This window comes from Dasypus novemcinctus, chromosome 20, assembly GCF_030445035.2.
Source record: "Dasypus novemcinctus isolate mDasNov1 chromosome 20, mDasNov1.1.hap2, whole genome shotgun sequence".
NCBI lineage: Eukaryota > Metazoa > Chordata > Mammalia > Cingulata > Dasypodidae > Dasypus > Dasypus novemcinctus.
Genome location: NC_080692.1, coordinates 34220804 through 34235020, shown reverse-complemented (window position 1 = coordinate 34235020; position 14217 = coordinate 34220804). Strand labels below are relative to the sequence as shown.

Below are 14217 nucleotides of genomic sequence, written 5' to 3'. Positions count from 1 at the left end.
CCAAGCAAAGCCCCAACTAGAACTTGAACCTACTGAGTTTTTGATCAAGTATTTTCTGCCAAGCCACCAGTTCTCAAACTTTTTTGTATAGCACCTCTATATACTCTCAAAATTATGGAGTGCTTTTGATTATATGGGTTATATCTATAGATATTTACTTAGAAATTAAAACTGAGAATTTTAAAAATTAGTAAATCATTTAAAGATAATAATAAACCTATTTCATGTTAATATAAAATAACATTTTAAGGAAAACAGCTATATTTTTTCAAATAAAGTGCAAAGAGTGGCACTGGGTTACATTTTTGTAAGTCTTTATGTCTGGCTTAATAGGAAACAGCTGGAGACTCATAGCTGCTTTTGCATGTAAACTGATGCTATTTCACATGTTATGGAGCCTCTGGAAAACTCCACTGTAAACGTGTAAGAGAAAATGAGAGGGATTTGCAAATAATACCTAAGTATTATCATGGAAATAGTTTTCACTTCAGAGATGCCCTAGCAGGGTCTTGGGGACCCCAAGGATCCCCCACCCAACCTTGAGAACTGCTCTGCTCGGCCATGCTAGCTCATAACAGAGCCCATGCTAGAGCACAGAGTAGACCAAAATGTGCCCTACAGCAAGGAATGTGCTGGGCGTGATTGGGATAGGCCCACCTACAACAAAGGTCATCTTGGGAACCCTTCCCCACCCCTACCTCTAACCACAAATGCCAACTCCTCACAGGTTCAGAAGTCTGTTTAACAGGCTGTACGATGGGCTACTTTGCTGGGCTTTCCCAGAGACTCCTTGGAAGTGCTGGCCAGTGCTCTCAGATCTTCAGCTGGCCTGACGGCAGAGTGCAGGCTGGGAGCCTGAGGCACTGATCTGCTCCCCCGTGTTCCCCTGCCACCACTAGGTCCCTCAGCTGTTCCACTGCTGATCTGAACACAGGGAAGCATCAATCACTTCACCTGAAACTGCCTCCAGGTAATATCTTTTGGTGAGTCTGGTATTTGCAGAAATAGCCTTTTTTCATGGAAAATTTTTTTGAAATCATTGTGTAGTCACATGCGGTTGTGAAATAATATAGAGAAAGCCTGTGTTCCCATTACCCGATTCCCCAATGGTAACATCTTACAAAAGAATATGTAGTACAATATCACAATCAAGATACTGACATTGATACAATACATTGATCTTATTTAGATTTCCTGGTTTTATCTGTGTGTTGTGTCTGTATTTAGTTCTATACAGTTTTTCTCACAAATTCTTGTATCTCCACCACAAATGCTAAACAGTTCCACCACTGCAAGGATCTCGTTTTGCCCTTTTATACCACACTCATCACTCTCCCAACCCCTCCCTTTCTCTAACCCCTGGTAACCACTAATCTGTTCACCATTTCTAAAATTTTGTCATTTCAAAAATGTTACATAAATAGAATCATACACTAAGGAACATTTTGGAATTGGCTTTTTTTCCCACCAAGCATAATATCCTAGAAATTCATGTAAGCTGTTGCATATATCAATAGTTTTTCTTCTTTATTTCCGCTTAATGTTCTGTAGTATGCATGTATCAGTTTAACCATTCATGCACTGAAGGAACTGAGTTGTTTCCAATTTGAGACTATTGCAAATCTGCTATGAAGTCATGTACAGATTTTGTGTAAACATAAGTTTTTATTTCGCTGATAAAATGCCTAAGAGTGAAACTGCTGAGTCATATGGCAATTGCTTATTTTCATTTATAAGAAACTGACAAACCGTATTGCAGAGCGCCTGGACCAAGAAAATCAGATTTTCCAGACCACTAAATTCTTCTAACAAAATTATCAAGGGCTACCCTATCACTGACATCTAATACAGTCCCAGGAATGCAGGCTGGTGGGAAGATGCCAAAAGCTTTGTAGCTGTCAAGCCAAGAATGAAAGAGGAAAAGAGGAAAGAGACACTGTGGAAAGAGGAATGAAAGATTTTGTGCTATCAATAGTGGGTCAACAGCAACAAAATAATAATAGTAATAAAAACAAAATAAAAACAAAAAAAACTAAGAAACAAAAAAACATACAACAAAAATATAATAAAAAAAATAACAGTGGGTCAGGACAACATAACAGTCAAAAGCCATAATAAAAACATTGATATATTAAAAAATATAAAAACCAAGACTCGTCATGGCAAAATACACTATAAGTTAAAAAAAAATTACAATTCATATCAGAATAAGTTTCCTAGTATAGAAAGAGCACCTAAAAATTGGGGAAAAATTAATTAAAAAAGGACAAAGGATATGAAGAGGCATTTCATAGAAAAGGAACTACCAATGTTTTAACAATAAAAAAAATACACAACTTCATTCTTAATAAGAAAAATAGAAATTAAAACTTCACTGCAATCCCTTTTCACCTACTGAATTGATAAAAATCCAAAAGTATGATAAAAACTCTGTAGGTGGGACAGGAAGGAAACAGGCATTGCTGATTAGTATGTAAGTCATTAATACCTCTGTGGATTGCAACTTGGCATGAATATAAAAATCACAAATGCATACATCCTTTTTTTTTTTTTAAGATTTATTTTTATTTATTTCTCTCCCCTTCCTCCCCCCTTCCCCCCCACTGTCTGCTCTCTCTGTCCATTCACTGTGTGTTCTTCTGTGTCCAATTGCATTCTTGTCAGTGGCACTAGGAATCTCTCTTTTTTTTCCTTGCGTTATCTTGCTGCGTCAGCTCTCCATGTGTGCGGCACCACTCCTGGGCAGGCTGTGCTTTTTCATGCAGGGTGGCTCTCCTTGAGGGGCACACTCCTTGCGTGCAGGGCTCGCCTACGTGGGGGACACTCCTGTGTGGCATGGCACTCCTTGTGCGCAGCAGCACTGCGTGTGGGCCAGCTCATCACACGGGCCAGGAGACCCTGGGTTTGAACCCTGGACCTCCCATGTGGTAGGTGGGCTCTCTATCAGTTGACCCAAATCCGCTTCCCTGCATACATCCTTTAATGCAACAATTTCAGTACTAGGCATATGTTCTACAAATATATTAGCACACATGCCGTGGCAGTTTGAGATTATTTATGAATCCCAAAAACGAAAAAGATTGTTTGTTAACTAATCTATTCTGGGTGTGACACCCTTTAATACTGGACTCAGTCAAGGGGCCCTTGATTAAATTACCTGTAAAGATTAGGGCTTTGATTCTACCACGTCAGAAAGGCATGACTCAGGTTGAGTCCTTGCCCCCTTGGTGGGTTGATATAAATGGACACTCACTCAAGATGACATACAGAAGAGAGTGAGATCTGTCATTTTTGATCCTGGGGCCCCAGGGAGAAATGAGCCATTCACCTGATAGTTTGCAGTTGAGAGAGAGGAATCCCTGAGAGACAAACCCTATGCCAGTCTACAGCTGACTTGCGGAAAAAGCTGGGCCCACTGGAAGCTGAAGAGGAAGCCCAGAAAGAAAAGACTGGGCAGAGATCAGTGACGATCTTGCTTCACAGCATGGCAACTGCCTCTGGTGAGAAAGCAACCTTGAGCTGGACTCTTCAGGGCCTTGTAACTGTAAACTTTTACCCAAATAAATACTCTTTATAAAACCAACAGATTTCTGGTACTTTGCATCAGCACCCCTTTGGCAGACTAATACACATACTAAATGATATATAAATAAAAGATTATTCACAGCAGCACTGAGTGTAACAGCAAAAGATCAGCAAACACCTGAGGAAGACTGCCAAGATTTCTAGGGCCTAAGAAGTTTATGGACTTTCTCCCATCTTGCAAGATGGCGGGTAAAAAGCTGAGAAGCTGGCAGTCACAAAGAGAAGAAACCTGAAGCCAAGAAGGCTGAGGTCAGTTGCAAGGTTGAGAGAGTAACCTCAAGACCAAAAAGCTCAAGAAAGGGAAACCTCACTGCAACCGAAATCTGGTCCTGGTCAGAGGAATTGGCAGATATTCCTGATCTGCAATGTATTCCAGAAAGGCCATGTACAAGAGAAGTATTCAGCAGCTAAATCCAGGACTGAAAAGAAAAAGCCAAAGGTTCTTGTTACTGTCTCAAAACCTGTTGGTGGTGACAAAAATGGAGGTACCCGAGTGGTTAAACTTGGCAAAATGCCTGGATATTAGCCTACTGAAGATGTCCCTCGAAAGCTGTTGAGCCATGTCAAAAAACCCTTCATTCAGCCCATGAGAAAGTTGCGATCTAGCATCACTTCTGGGACTGTTCTGATCACCCTCACTGGTCACCACAGGGGCAAGAGAGTGGTCTTCCTGAAACAGCTGACCAGTGGTTTATTACTGTGACTGGACCTCTGGTCCTCAATCAAGTTTCTCTGAGTAGAACACACCTGTAACTTGTCATTGCCACCTCCACCAAAACTGACATACAGTGAAAATCCCAAAGCATCTCACTGATGCTTACTTCAAGAAGAAGCTGCATACACCCAGACACCAAGAAGGTGAGATCTTCAACACAGAGAAAAAGAAATATGAATTTACAGAGCAGCACAAGATTGATCAGAAAACTGTGGACTCACAACTTATATCAAAAATCAAAACTGTTCCTCAGCTCCAAGGCTACCTCCATTCTGTGTTTTCTCTCACAAATGGAGCTTATCCTCACATATCGGTATTCTAAACTTGCAAAGAACCCAATTAAATAACTGGTACATTAAAAAAATAAAAAATAAAAATGAAGAAGTTTATGGGGAGTTTGTGCTGCAGAACAGGGAGAAGCAGCACTGTAGGGCTAGCCCAAGCTGTGAAGGCTTAACAGAGAGGGCCCAGAACCTTAGCTCACAGAACAAAACCCTTAAACTTCCTCTCAAAAAAAAAAAAAAAAAAAAAAGAAAGAAGGGAAAAGAAAAAAAAAGGGGGGGAGGATTTCAAGAAAGCTTCCAGATCTATAAGGTATACACTGTCTTCCCTCGCTATCATCAGAATGTACTTTTCCCCACAGGGATCTCTGAAAAATCTACAAGTCCTGCCCTCAGACCACAGAAGAAGAAAGACAGGACAGAGAACAAAAGAAGATGGGCCACTTTTCCTACTCCTGAAGCAACAACGTATGATAACTCAGGCAAATTCTAGAGATAATGAATACAAAGTTTTCCCATCACTCTTTAAAGTGTCCAGGAACCCATCTCCCTCTTAACTGATGGACAAAACATTCCTCTATCTTCTGATAAAAGGAGAGAAGACAGAGAGCTGGATAAATCTAGAGGTGGTAAATTTTGTCATTTTTTTAGAGACCACAAAATGTCAGCCCATGGCTGAATTCAGCCCTCAGAGTGTTTTATTCTGATTCCACATCAAGTTTGTTTGTTTTTTAATGCTTTAAATGAGGTGTATTCTAGCTAAGGGGGTTCTGCCCTGTTTTCTCAATCCCTACCATCTTCCTATCGTCTTGTGCCAGCTTTACTCACTCACCTGACTGGCCTCACCTCTGAAGACTCCAGGGTTTACACCAGTTTTAATTCTTACCAACTTTAATAATTACCTGAACCCTTATCATTAATAGAGAATGAGTCATATTACCACCCTTGAAATCACTTTTTGTATATTTTTAAAAAATTTTTTATGGTAAGGATTTTTTTAGAAAAAAAATTTTAATAAAAGAAAAAAATACCTAAATATTCACCATTCCAGATTTAACAACATTTTGTCATCTCAACTTCCATCTTTCTCTAAATGTTTTTTTCTTTTGCTGAGCCATGAAAAAAATTATAAAGGGAAGAAGATGTGGCTTAAGCAGCTGGGCTCCCACCTACCACATGGGAGGTCCCAGGTTCGGTTCCTGGTATCCCCTAAAAGATGACAAGCAATACAATGAGCTGAAGCAATGGGCTGGCGCAACAAGATGACTCAACTGGGAAGCAGATGTGGCTCAAATGATAAGGCCTCTGCCTACCATATGGGAGGACTTGGGTTCGATCCCTGGGGTGTCCTGATGAAAAAGAAGAAAAATGTGCCTGCACAGTGAGCAAAGTGCCCCCATGGTGGGCTGAGTGCCCACACAGTGAGCTGAGTACCCATACGAGTGCCTGTGTGGTGAGCCGAGTACCCACATAGTGAGCCAGTGCCCGTGCAAGTGTGTCACGCAGCAAGATGATGATGCAACAAAAAGGAGAGATAAAGGGGAAAGTCAAGGTGAAGCACAGCAAAGACCAGGAACTGAGGTGGCACAATTAACAGGGAACCTCTGTCCACATCAGAGGTCCCCAGGATTGAATCCTGATGAATCCTATAGGAGAAAAGACAAGAAGAGAAGACAAAAAAAGAGAAATAGATACAGAATATCACACAGTGAATGGATACAGAAAAAAAAAAAAAAAAACCAGCAGGGTGGGGAGGAAGAGGGGAAGGAAAAAAAAAAGATGATGCAACCAAGAAACACAGGGAGGAAACACAATGAGGGACACAACAAACAGTGAGTGGAGGTGGCTCAAGCGATTAGGTGCCTCCGTCCCACATGGGAGGCCCCAGGTTCAGCTCCCAGTGCCTCCTAAAGAAAAAAAAAAAAAAAGATGATGAGCAGCAGCAAGTGCAAACAATGAGGGAATAAGGGATAAATAAAAAAAAATAAAGAAATCTTTTAAAAAAATTATAGACATCATGACGCAGTTATGCACACAAGGTAGATGCTTAAGAGTTAACAATCTGATCTACCAGATTCCATATATTAAGGGTTGTTAAATACTGGAGACATTTCCTAAGGCCTTGCTGAAACCACTCTGTTTATGTAGGAATAAGGAGTGGGCTCAAGGAAATGGGTGAGGACCAAAACTGAATATTCCACAAATCCAACAAACTGCCTTCTTCTTTGTATAAAATGTTGAGTGGAAAAATCATCAGGGTTAGAAATTTGGAAAATATTTTGCTGAGTAATCTTTCTCTTTTTGAAATGTTAGGGAGGAAGAAAAAAAAAACACGAGTTTTTCTAAAACACAGTACAAAGCCATATGGGTATTAATACTAACCTGGACTATTACCAAAAGTGAATTCCTTAACTGTGACAGGCTTATCCACTTCCAGGACTAGCAATGAGTACTGTCAGTAGTGGGGCCCATATTTCAGAAAAAAGTATAAGCTCCATTTCCTGTTACAGAGTTTCCTATCACACTGGAGAAAATGGCCTACTCCAATGTACAATTCTCATTTTATGATTGTTAAAGTATCGACAGAGTTGTACCTTAAAATCAGAGCAGCATCAGTTTAATTCTGAAAATAGAGATATCATATGAGATGTCAATTTTTAAGAGTTAATAGAGGATATCACACAATTCATAGACCCACAGAATTTAAAGCCAGAAATTTTTAGAGCTCTTTAGAGATCATCTGCCTCATTTTCTTATTTACTAAAGAAGGAAACTGGGGCCCAAAGAGAATGACTCATAAGCCAAAGATCAAATGAGTATTGAGTGACAGGGAAGCGGAGTTGGCCCAATGGATAGGGCGTCTGCCTACCACATGGGAGGTCCAAGGTTCAAACCCAGGACCTCCTGACCCCTGTGGTGAGCTGGCCCACGAGCAGTGCTGATGCACACAAGGAGTGCCCTGCCATGCAGGGGTGTCCCCCATGTAGGGGAGGCCCATGAGCAAGGAGTGTGCCCCTTGACGAGAGCCACCCAGCGCGATAAAAGTGTAGCCTGCCCAGAAATGGCGCCACACACACGGAGAACTGACGCAGCAAGATGATGCAACAAAAAGAAACATAGATTCCAGGTGCCCAGACAAGAATGCAAGTGGACACGGAAGAACACACAGTGAATGGACACAGAGAGCAGACAACTGGGGGTAAGGGCAGGGAAGGGGAGAGAAATAAATAAAAAGTAAATCTTAAAAAAAAAAAAAAAGTACTGACAGACCTACTCTGACGTAATAATGTTAATTTATTAATATAACAGCTAATTTCTAAGAACGAGGTCAATTTAGGAAAAAAATGATTTTCCATACATGAAGTCTACTTAATAAGGAAAATAAATTCTACTCAGTTTATATATAATTAAAAAGAAAATATGAATAAAGCATTGCTTCCATACAGAAAGTTAAGACCTAAGCAGATGGCCCATTTACCTGCTACACCCAGAAGGTGAAGAACCCAGGACCTCTTTTTTCCTACCTGCCCTGAAACTAGGATACAAGCTCCTGTCGACATACCCACCACAGACTCTAAATAGGGAGCAAGTGTTGCAAAATAGGGACCTTCCACAGGTACATTCCCTGGAACAGCGGTTTCCAGAAAACAGTGTTTCTGGGCAGCAGTAAAAGCAGAGTCCAATATCCACTGCCAGTGAGCAGTGCTGGTGGAAAGGCATGTAACTTCAAAGGGGGGAAGTGGACTTGGCCCAGTGGTTAGGGTGTCCACCTACCACATGGGAGGTCCGCGGTTCAAGCCCCGGGCCTCCTTGACCCGTGTGGAGCTGGCCCATACACAGTGCTGATGCACGCAGGGAGTGCCCTGCCATGCAAGGGTGTTCCCTGCATAGGGGAGCCTCATACGTAAGGAGTGCACCCCATAAGGAGAGCCGCCCAGCACGAAAGAAAGTGCAGCCTGCCCAAGCATGGCGCCGCACACACGGAGAACTGACACAACAAGATGACACAACAAAAAGAAACACAGATTCTGGGTGCCACTGATATGGATAGAAGAGCATACAGCGAATGGACACAGAGAGCAGACAACTTGGGTGGGGGGGAGGTAATAAAAAAAAAAAAACAGCGTTTAAAAAAAAAACTCAATGGGTGGGTCCCGTGGCATGATTCTTGACTAAGTAGGCCGACCCCTGATTCTGCAGCTCTTCTGGGGGATTCTGTGAGCTATCCACCATTCTTTTAATAAATTACTTTTCTGCTTACATCATCCAGAGAATCGACTGATTCTTAACCTCAATTTAACCTCCATTTCCTTATCAGTAAGGGGGCAATACTATCTACCTTAAATGTGGCTGAGAAGATTAAATGAGATAATATTCTGTATTGTAAACAATAGGCCTGCACATATTATAATTTGCTAAAATTTTAGCCAAATGCCAGGCACACTATCAAGCATTTTGTATTTCATGAGTAATAGAAACAAAGCTAATATTACTAATGGCACTCTCTTAGGCAAAAAACTGTGCTAAGTATGCTATATACTTGATCTCATTTAATTGTTACGAAAACCACAGGAGGCAGACTCTATTACCTTCTATATGAAGGTAAAGTAAAAATAATGATAAAAAGAAAGAAAAAAAGAAAAAAATAATGATAATAATGACAAGAATGATGGTGACAAACACAACAAAACACAGTGATGGAAATATATGCTGATATTACCAGAAAAAAATGTTGTAAATTATTCTTGGTGACAGAAATATTACTGCAATTTGAGGAAGATAATATAGTAACCAAAACAAGAGAGCACTAGAGTCACCAACTCTTGAAATTCATGATTTGGCAACTGACTTGAGAAAATAAATTAAAATACTATTTTCTTCTTACTTTATGCTTAAGATGGTTCTCCTTACATCTGGTTATTCTTTGGAATCAAAATATTTTCAGTAGCAAAACAGCTCATTTATAACTAAAAATTTGCCTATATAGGCTGTATTTCTGAAACACACCTGGATTAGGGTCCACGTTTGACATTTTACTGTACCGTCCTTTTTTGCAGTAATATTGACATTCCTGCTCTCTCTCCACTTACCTGGTAAGGTTTCTAAAGGAAGGAATCAAGTATTTCGGTCTCATAAAGACCCAAGGGGGAAGTGGATTTGGCTCAATGGATAGGGCATCCGCCTACCACATGGGAAGTCCAAGGTTCAAACTCAGGGCCTCCTGACCCATGTGATGATCTGGCCCACACGCAGCGCTGAGGCATGCAAGGAGTGCTGTGCCGTGCAGGGGTGTCCCCTGAGTAGGGGAGACCCATGCACAAGGAGCACGCCCCATAAGGAAAGCTGCCCCACGCAAAAAAAGCACAGCCTGCCCACGAACGGCGCCGCACACACGGAGAGCTGACGCAGCAAAATGATGCAACAAAAAGAGACACAGATTCCCGGTGCCGCTGACAAGAATGCAAGTGGACACAGAAGAACACACACAGTGAATGGACACAGAGAGCAGTCAATGGGGGGGAGGGGCATGGGGAAGGGGAGAGAAATAAATTTAAAAAAAAAATCTAAAAAAACCCCAAAAAGAGCCAAGGGATGTAGCCTTTTACAGAGTAGTTCTCCATAAACGTCTGTTGTTTTCTGAACTGAAAAGTGGTCACACTTGAACGAGTTCTGCAAACATACAACTGGTACCCCATGGGCCTTGGCTTAAGATTCCTAATTCCTAAGGGAGAGGCTCAAAGGCTCTGAATTTAATTATATTTCTCACCCAAAGCAAAAGACATATGTTCTGTTCCTATCTCTCCAAAGAAATGAACTCATTATTGTCTCTAAAGTAAACTTACGTCACTCATCTTTGTAGAAACAGGCCCTTCTTGTGTAAGTTGAATGAGACCTTATCTATGAATCACTTAGCAGCAGTCTTTTGAAAATTCAGGAAGGCAGTTACATGAAACTACAAGATAAAAGTGATACCGAAGGTCAACAAAACCAAGGATTAAACTTTGTTCCTTTCCCTAGTAACTATGTAACAATATATACAATATATATCCTGTCATCACTAAATCAAAGCTTGACTCATCTAGGGTAATGAAATCATACATTCAGCAAGTCCACTACTTAGTTCTCTGACCTCTGGCCTCAAGTTAATGGAGATAACATATCTCTGAATCTCAGTGGGATCATAAACACAAAGATTCCTATTACAAGACTGAGAGAATGGTTTTCACATTCCAAATCCATCAAGCATGTGGATCACTGCTTTTGTTGTGGAGGACACCCAACATAAAAAATTCAAACTTTTCCCACTATCCCTAAAGGACACAGCTGTGAAAACATACTCCTTTATAGAACATATCAGTTGATAATATTCAGGAAGAAATTATGTAATTATTTACTAGCCTTTTCTCATTTTGTGTTTCAGTTTCCCCGGAAACAGGAAGATGTCCCACAGGGGATCATGGAGAGATGGGCAATCACAGGAAGGAAACTCTGGTGTGCCCAACCAAGGGGAGAGCAGCTGGGGTTACCAAAGAGAGACAAGAACCAGCAATGGCCCTCCTAGTGATGACATGCACACACTAATGTGACACACTAACAGAGTAACTCAAAGATGTGGACACATTTTAAAAAGACACATCTGACTCTATGATGAAATTAATGTAATTAACTTACAGAGACAGACTTGCAAACTGGGTAATTATGCAGGTTTTAGAATTAGACCTAGCTGTAAATCATGGCTCTAACCATAATAACTGCATAACCTTAGGAAAGATCTTTAACCTCTTTGGGCCTCAGCTTCCTCAGCTGAAGAAAATACCTAACCTAATATGCAAGGATTAAATAAGATAATACATATAACACCTATGTGCAAAAAAAAGGGGGAAATATTTTCAATATTAATGGAAAAGTGGGATTCCATATACCAAAAACTGCTTATATGCAATATCTAAGAAATTATAACAGTTCTGCCTATATACACTTTGAAATTTTTCTGTCCACCTAGTATAAAATTTTTTCTATTCTACCTACATTCACATATATAATTTTCATCATAAGGACAGGGTAAACCTAAACTGGAAGGAAATAAAGACTCTAATTGTAGGTCAAACACATATTTGTTTTCATCTTAGTTATAGTAGAAGCTAATAAATAAATACATGGAGTTAAAATATTTTCAGGATTATTTTTAGGGAGCCTTTCATTTTTAAAAAGTGAAAATAATAGGGAGTCAAATTTGGACTTAATCTGAAAGAATGACATTAAACTAATCAAAGCTGTTCAGGGAGGGAGTAGACTGTAATCTGCTTCTTGGAATTAAATGTTGGGCAAATCAAGACCAGACATTCTGCAAAAGAGACACTAGGGAAGGGGACTTGGCCCAGTGGTTAGGGCGTCCGTCTACCACATGGGAGGTCCGTGGTTCAAACCCCAGGCCTCCCTGAGCCGTGTGGAGCTGGCCCATGCGCAGTGCTGATGCGCGCAAGGAGTGCCCTGCCACGCAGGGGTGTCCCCCACGTAGGGGAGCTCCACACGCGAGGAGTGTGCCCGTAAGGAGAGCCGTCCAGTGCGAAAGAAAGTGCAGCCTGACCAGGAATGGCGCCGCACACATGGAGAGCTGACACACAAGATGATGCAACAAAAAGAGACACAGATTCCCGTGCCACTGACAACAACAGAAGCGGACAAAGAAGACACAGCAAATAGACACAGAGAACAGACAACCAGGGCGGGGTGGGGCGGGGCGGGGTGAGCGAAGAGAGAAATAAATAAATAAATAAAATCTTTAACAAAAAAAAAGAGACACTAAATCCAGGTACTCCATAGAAAACAGAAGATTGAATGATATAGCTTTTTTTAAATCTTTTTTTTAAAGATACATAGATCACACAAAATGTTACATTAAAAAAATATAAGAGGTTCTCATATACCCCACACCCCCCACTTCTCCCACATCGACAACTTCTTTCATTAGTGCGGTACATTCATTGCATTTGCATTTTGGAGCATTGCTACACAGTATGGATTATAGTTTATGTTGTAGTTTACACTCTCTCCCAGTCCATTCAGTGGGTTATGGCAGGATATATAATGTCCTGCATCTGTCCCTGCAATATCATTCAGGACAACTCCAAGTCCCGAATATGCCCCAATATCACACCTTTTTCCCTTTCCCTGCCTTCAGCAACTCCCGTGGCCACTGTCTCCACATCAATGGTACAATTTCTTCCATTGCTAGAGTCACAATAATTCTACAGTACAATACCAGTAAGTCCACTCTAATTCATATTTTATTCCTCCATCCTGAGGACCCTGGGATGGCAATGTCCACTCCATCTCTAAATCGAGAGGGGACTTAGATCCCACATGGCTGATGGATGTGATTCTCCTGCTTGCAGGTGTAGACTCTCTTGGTTCCCTGGTATGATGGTTGACCATCCTCACCTCCCCATTAGCTGACCTGGGTAAGTTCAATGAACTGAAGAGTAGCTGTTGCAACTCTGCTGAGGCTCAGCACCCAGCTGGCACATGGACAGTCCAGAGATTCAAGTCTCCTGGGCATACACCAACCCCAGTGCCAACCACAGGTTCAGTAAAAGTGACAGAAGAGGCATGTGTAGAGAGGTCACATCTGAGTCCAACTTGATCACACTCAGGAGCACAAATTCCAAAGTAGGGCCACTGGCAAGGCACTGAACTCCAGAGCCATCTGTCATGACCGTAGGACCTGTGTGTCTCCATAGCCCTCGGGAGCACCCCTACCTGGGGTTGTCGAATGATAGAACTTGAAAATTCCCTTTCACTGCTAACATTCTAGAATCCTTGAGCACTACAATACACAAACCATTTCTCTGGTGTCCACAGTAGGGTAAAGTTTCTCACTAACATTGTCTCTAATAAGATTAGGGTCTCCAAATTCAGGGAGGAGACAGATTTGCCACTCTGGATGCAAATACATTGCATGCTCTGTTTCCCTCTCCCTTGACTTTTTTTTCTCCCTGGATGCCCTGCTTTCTCCCTATTCATCCTAATTCTATAAATATTTACTGACCTCTTGTAGAGATCTATCCCAAAGAAACAAACTGAGACTCAGACAGAGACTTATGTGCCAAGATTGTTTACTGCAGTATTATTTTTAATACCAAGAATGTCACCCAACGGGAAAATAAACAAACTATAACATTTATACAAAGAAATGTGCAACTCTTAAAATGGCATTTTCAAATATTCAATGATCTGGGAAATATTACAATGTATTTTAAGTGAAATTGTGATATAAAATGACAAATCCAGCATGATTCTAATTTTGGGAAGTAAAAGTACACCGAGATATATGTATACACTGGAGGAAATACACAGCAAAATGTTAACAATGACACTGGGTGGTAGAATTAAAAAAATTTTTTTCAACTCTTTTTTCCCCAAAAATCTCTAAAATCATATTTTCATTTTATGATCAGAAAAAAATAAATATTACTTTAAAAATTGTGAATTTTAAAAAACTATGCCAAAGTTATATTGGATTTATAATTCAGAAAGTGAAACAACTCATTTCAAAGGAGGAAGCCTGGTTTAAAAAAAATCAAGTTTGCATCTGACCCTATGTTTGAGATGGTTGCTAAGTGCATCACTACCTTT

General features: G+C 40.8%; 1 protein-coding gene and 1 pseudogene across 5 annotated transcripts in view; one reads left to right on the top strand and one right to left on the bottom strand.

Moving 5' to 3' along the window:
* The window catches only part of BORCS5 (BLOC-1 related complex subunit 5), a 111084-nt gene that overhangs the window by 27973 nt on the left and 68894 nt on the right, over positions 1-14217 (bottom strand). The gene's annotated exons all lie outside the window — the stretch shown is intronic.
* LOC139437064 (large ribosomal subunit protein eL6 pseudogene) lies at positions 3485-5382 on the top strand (annotated as a pseudogene).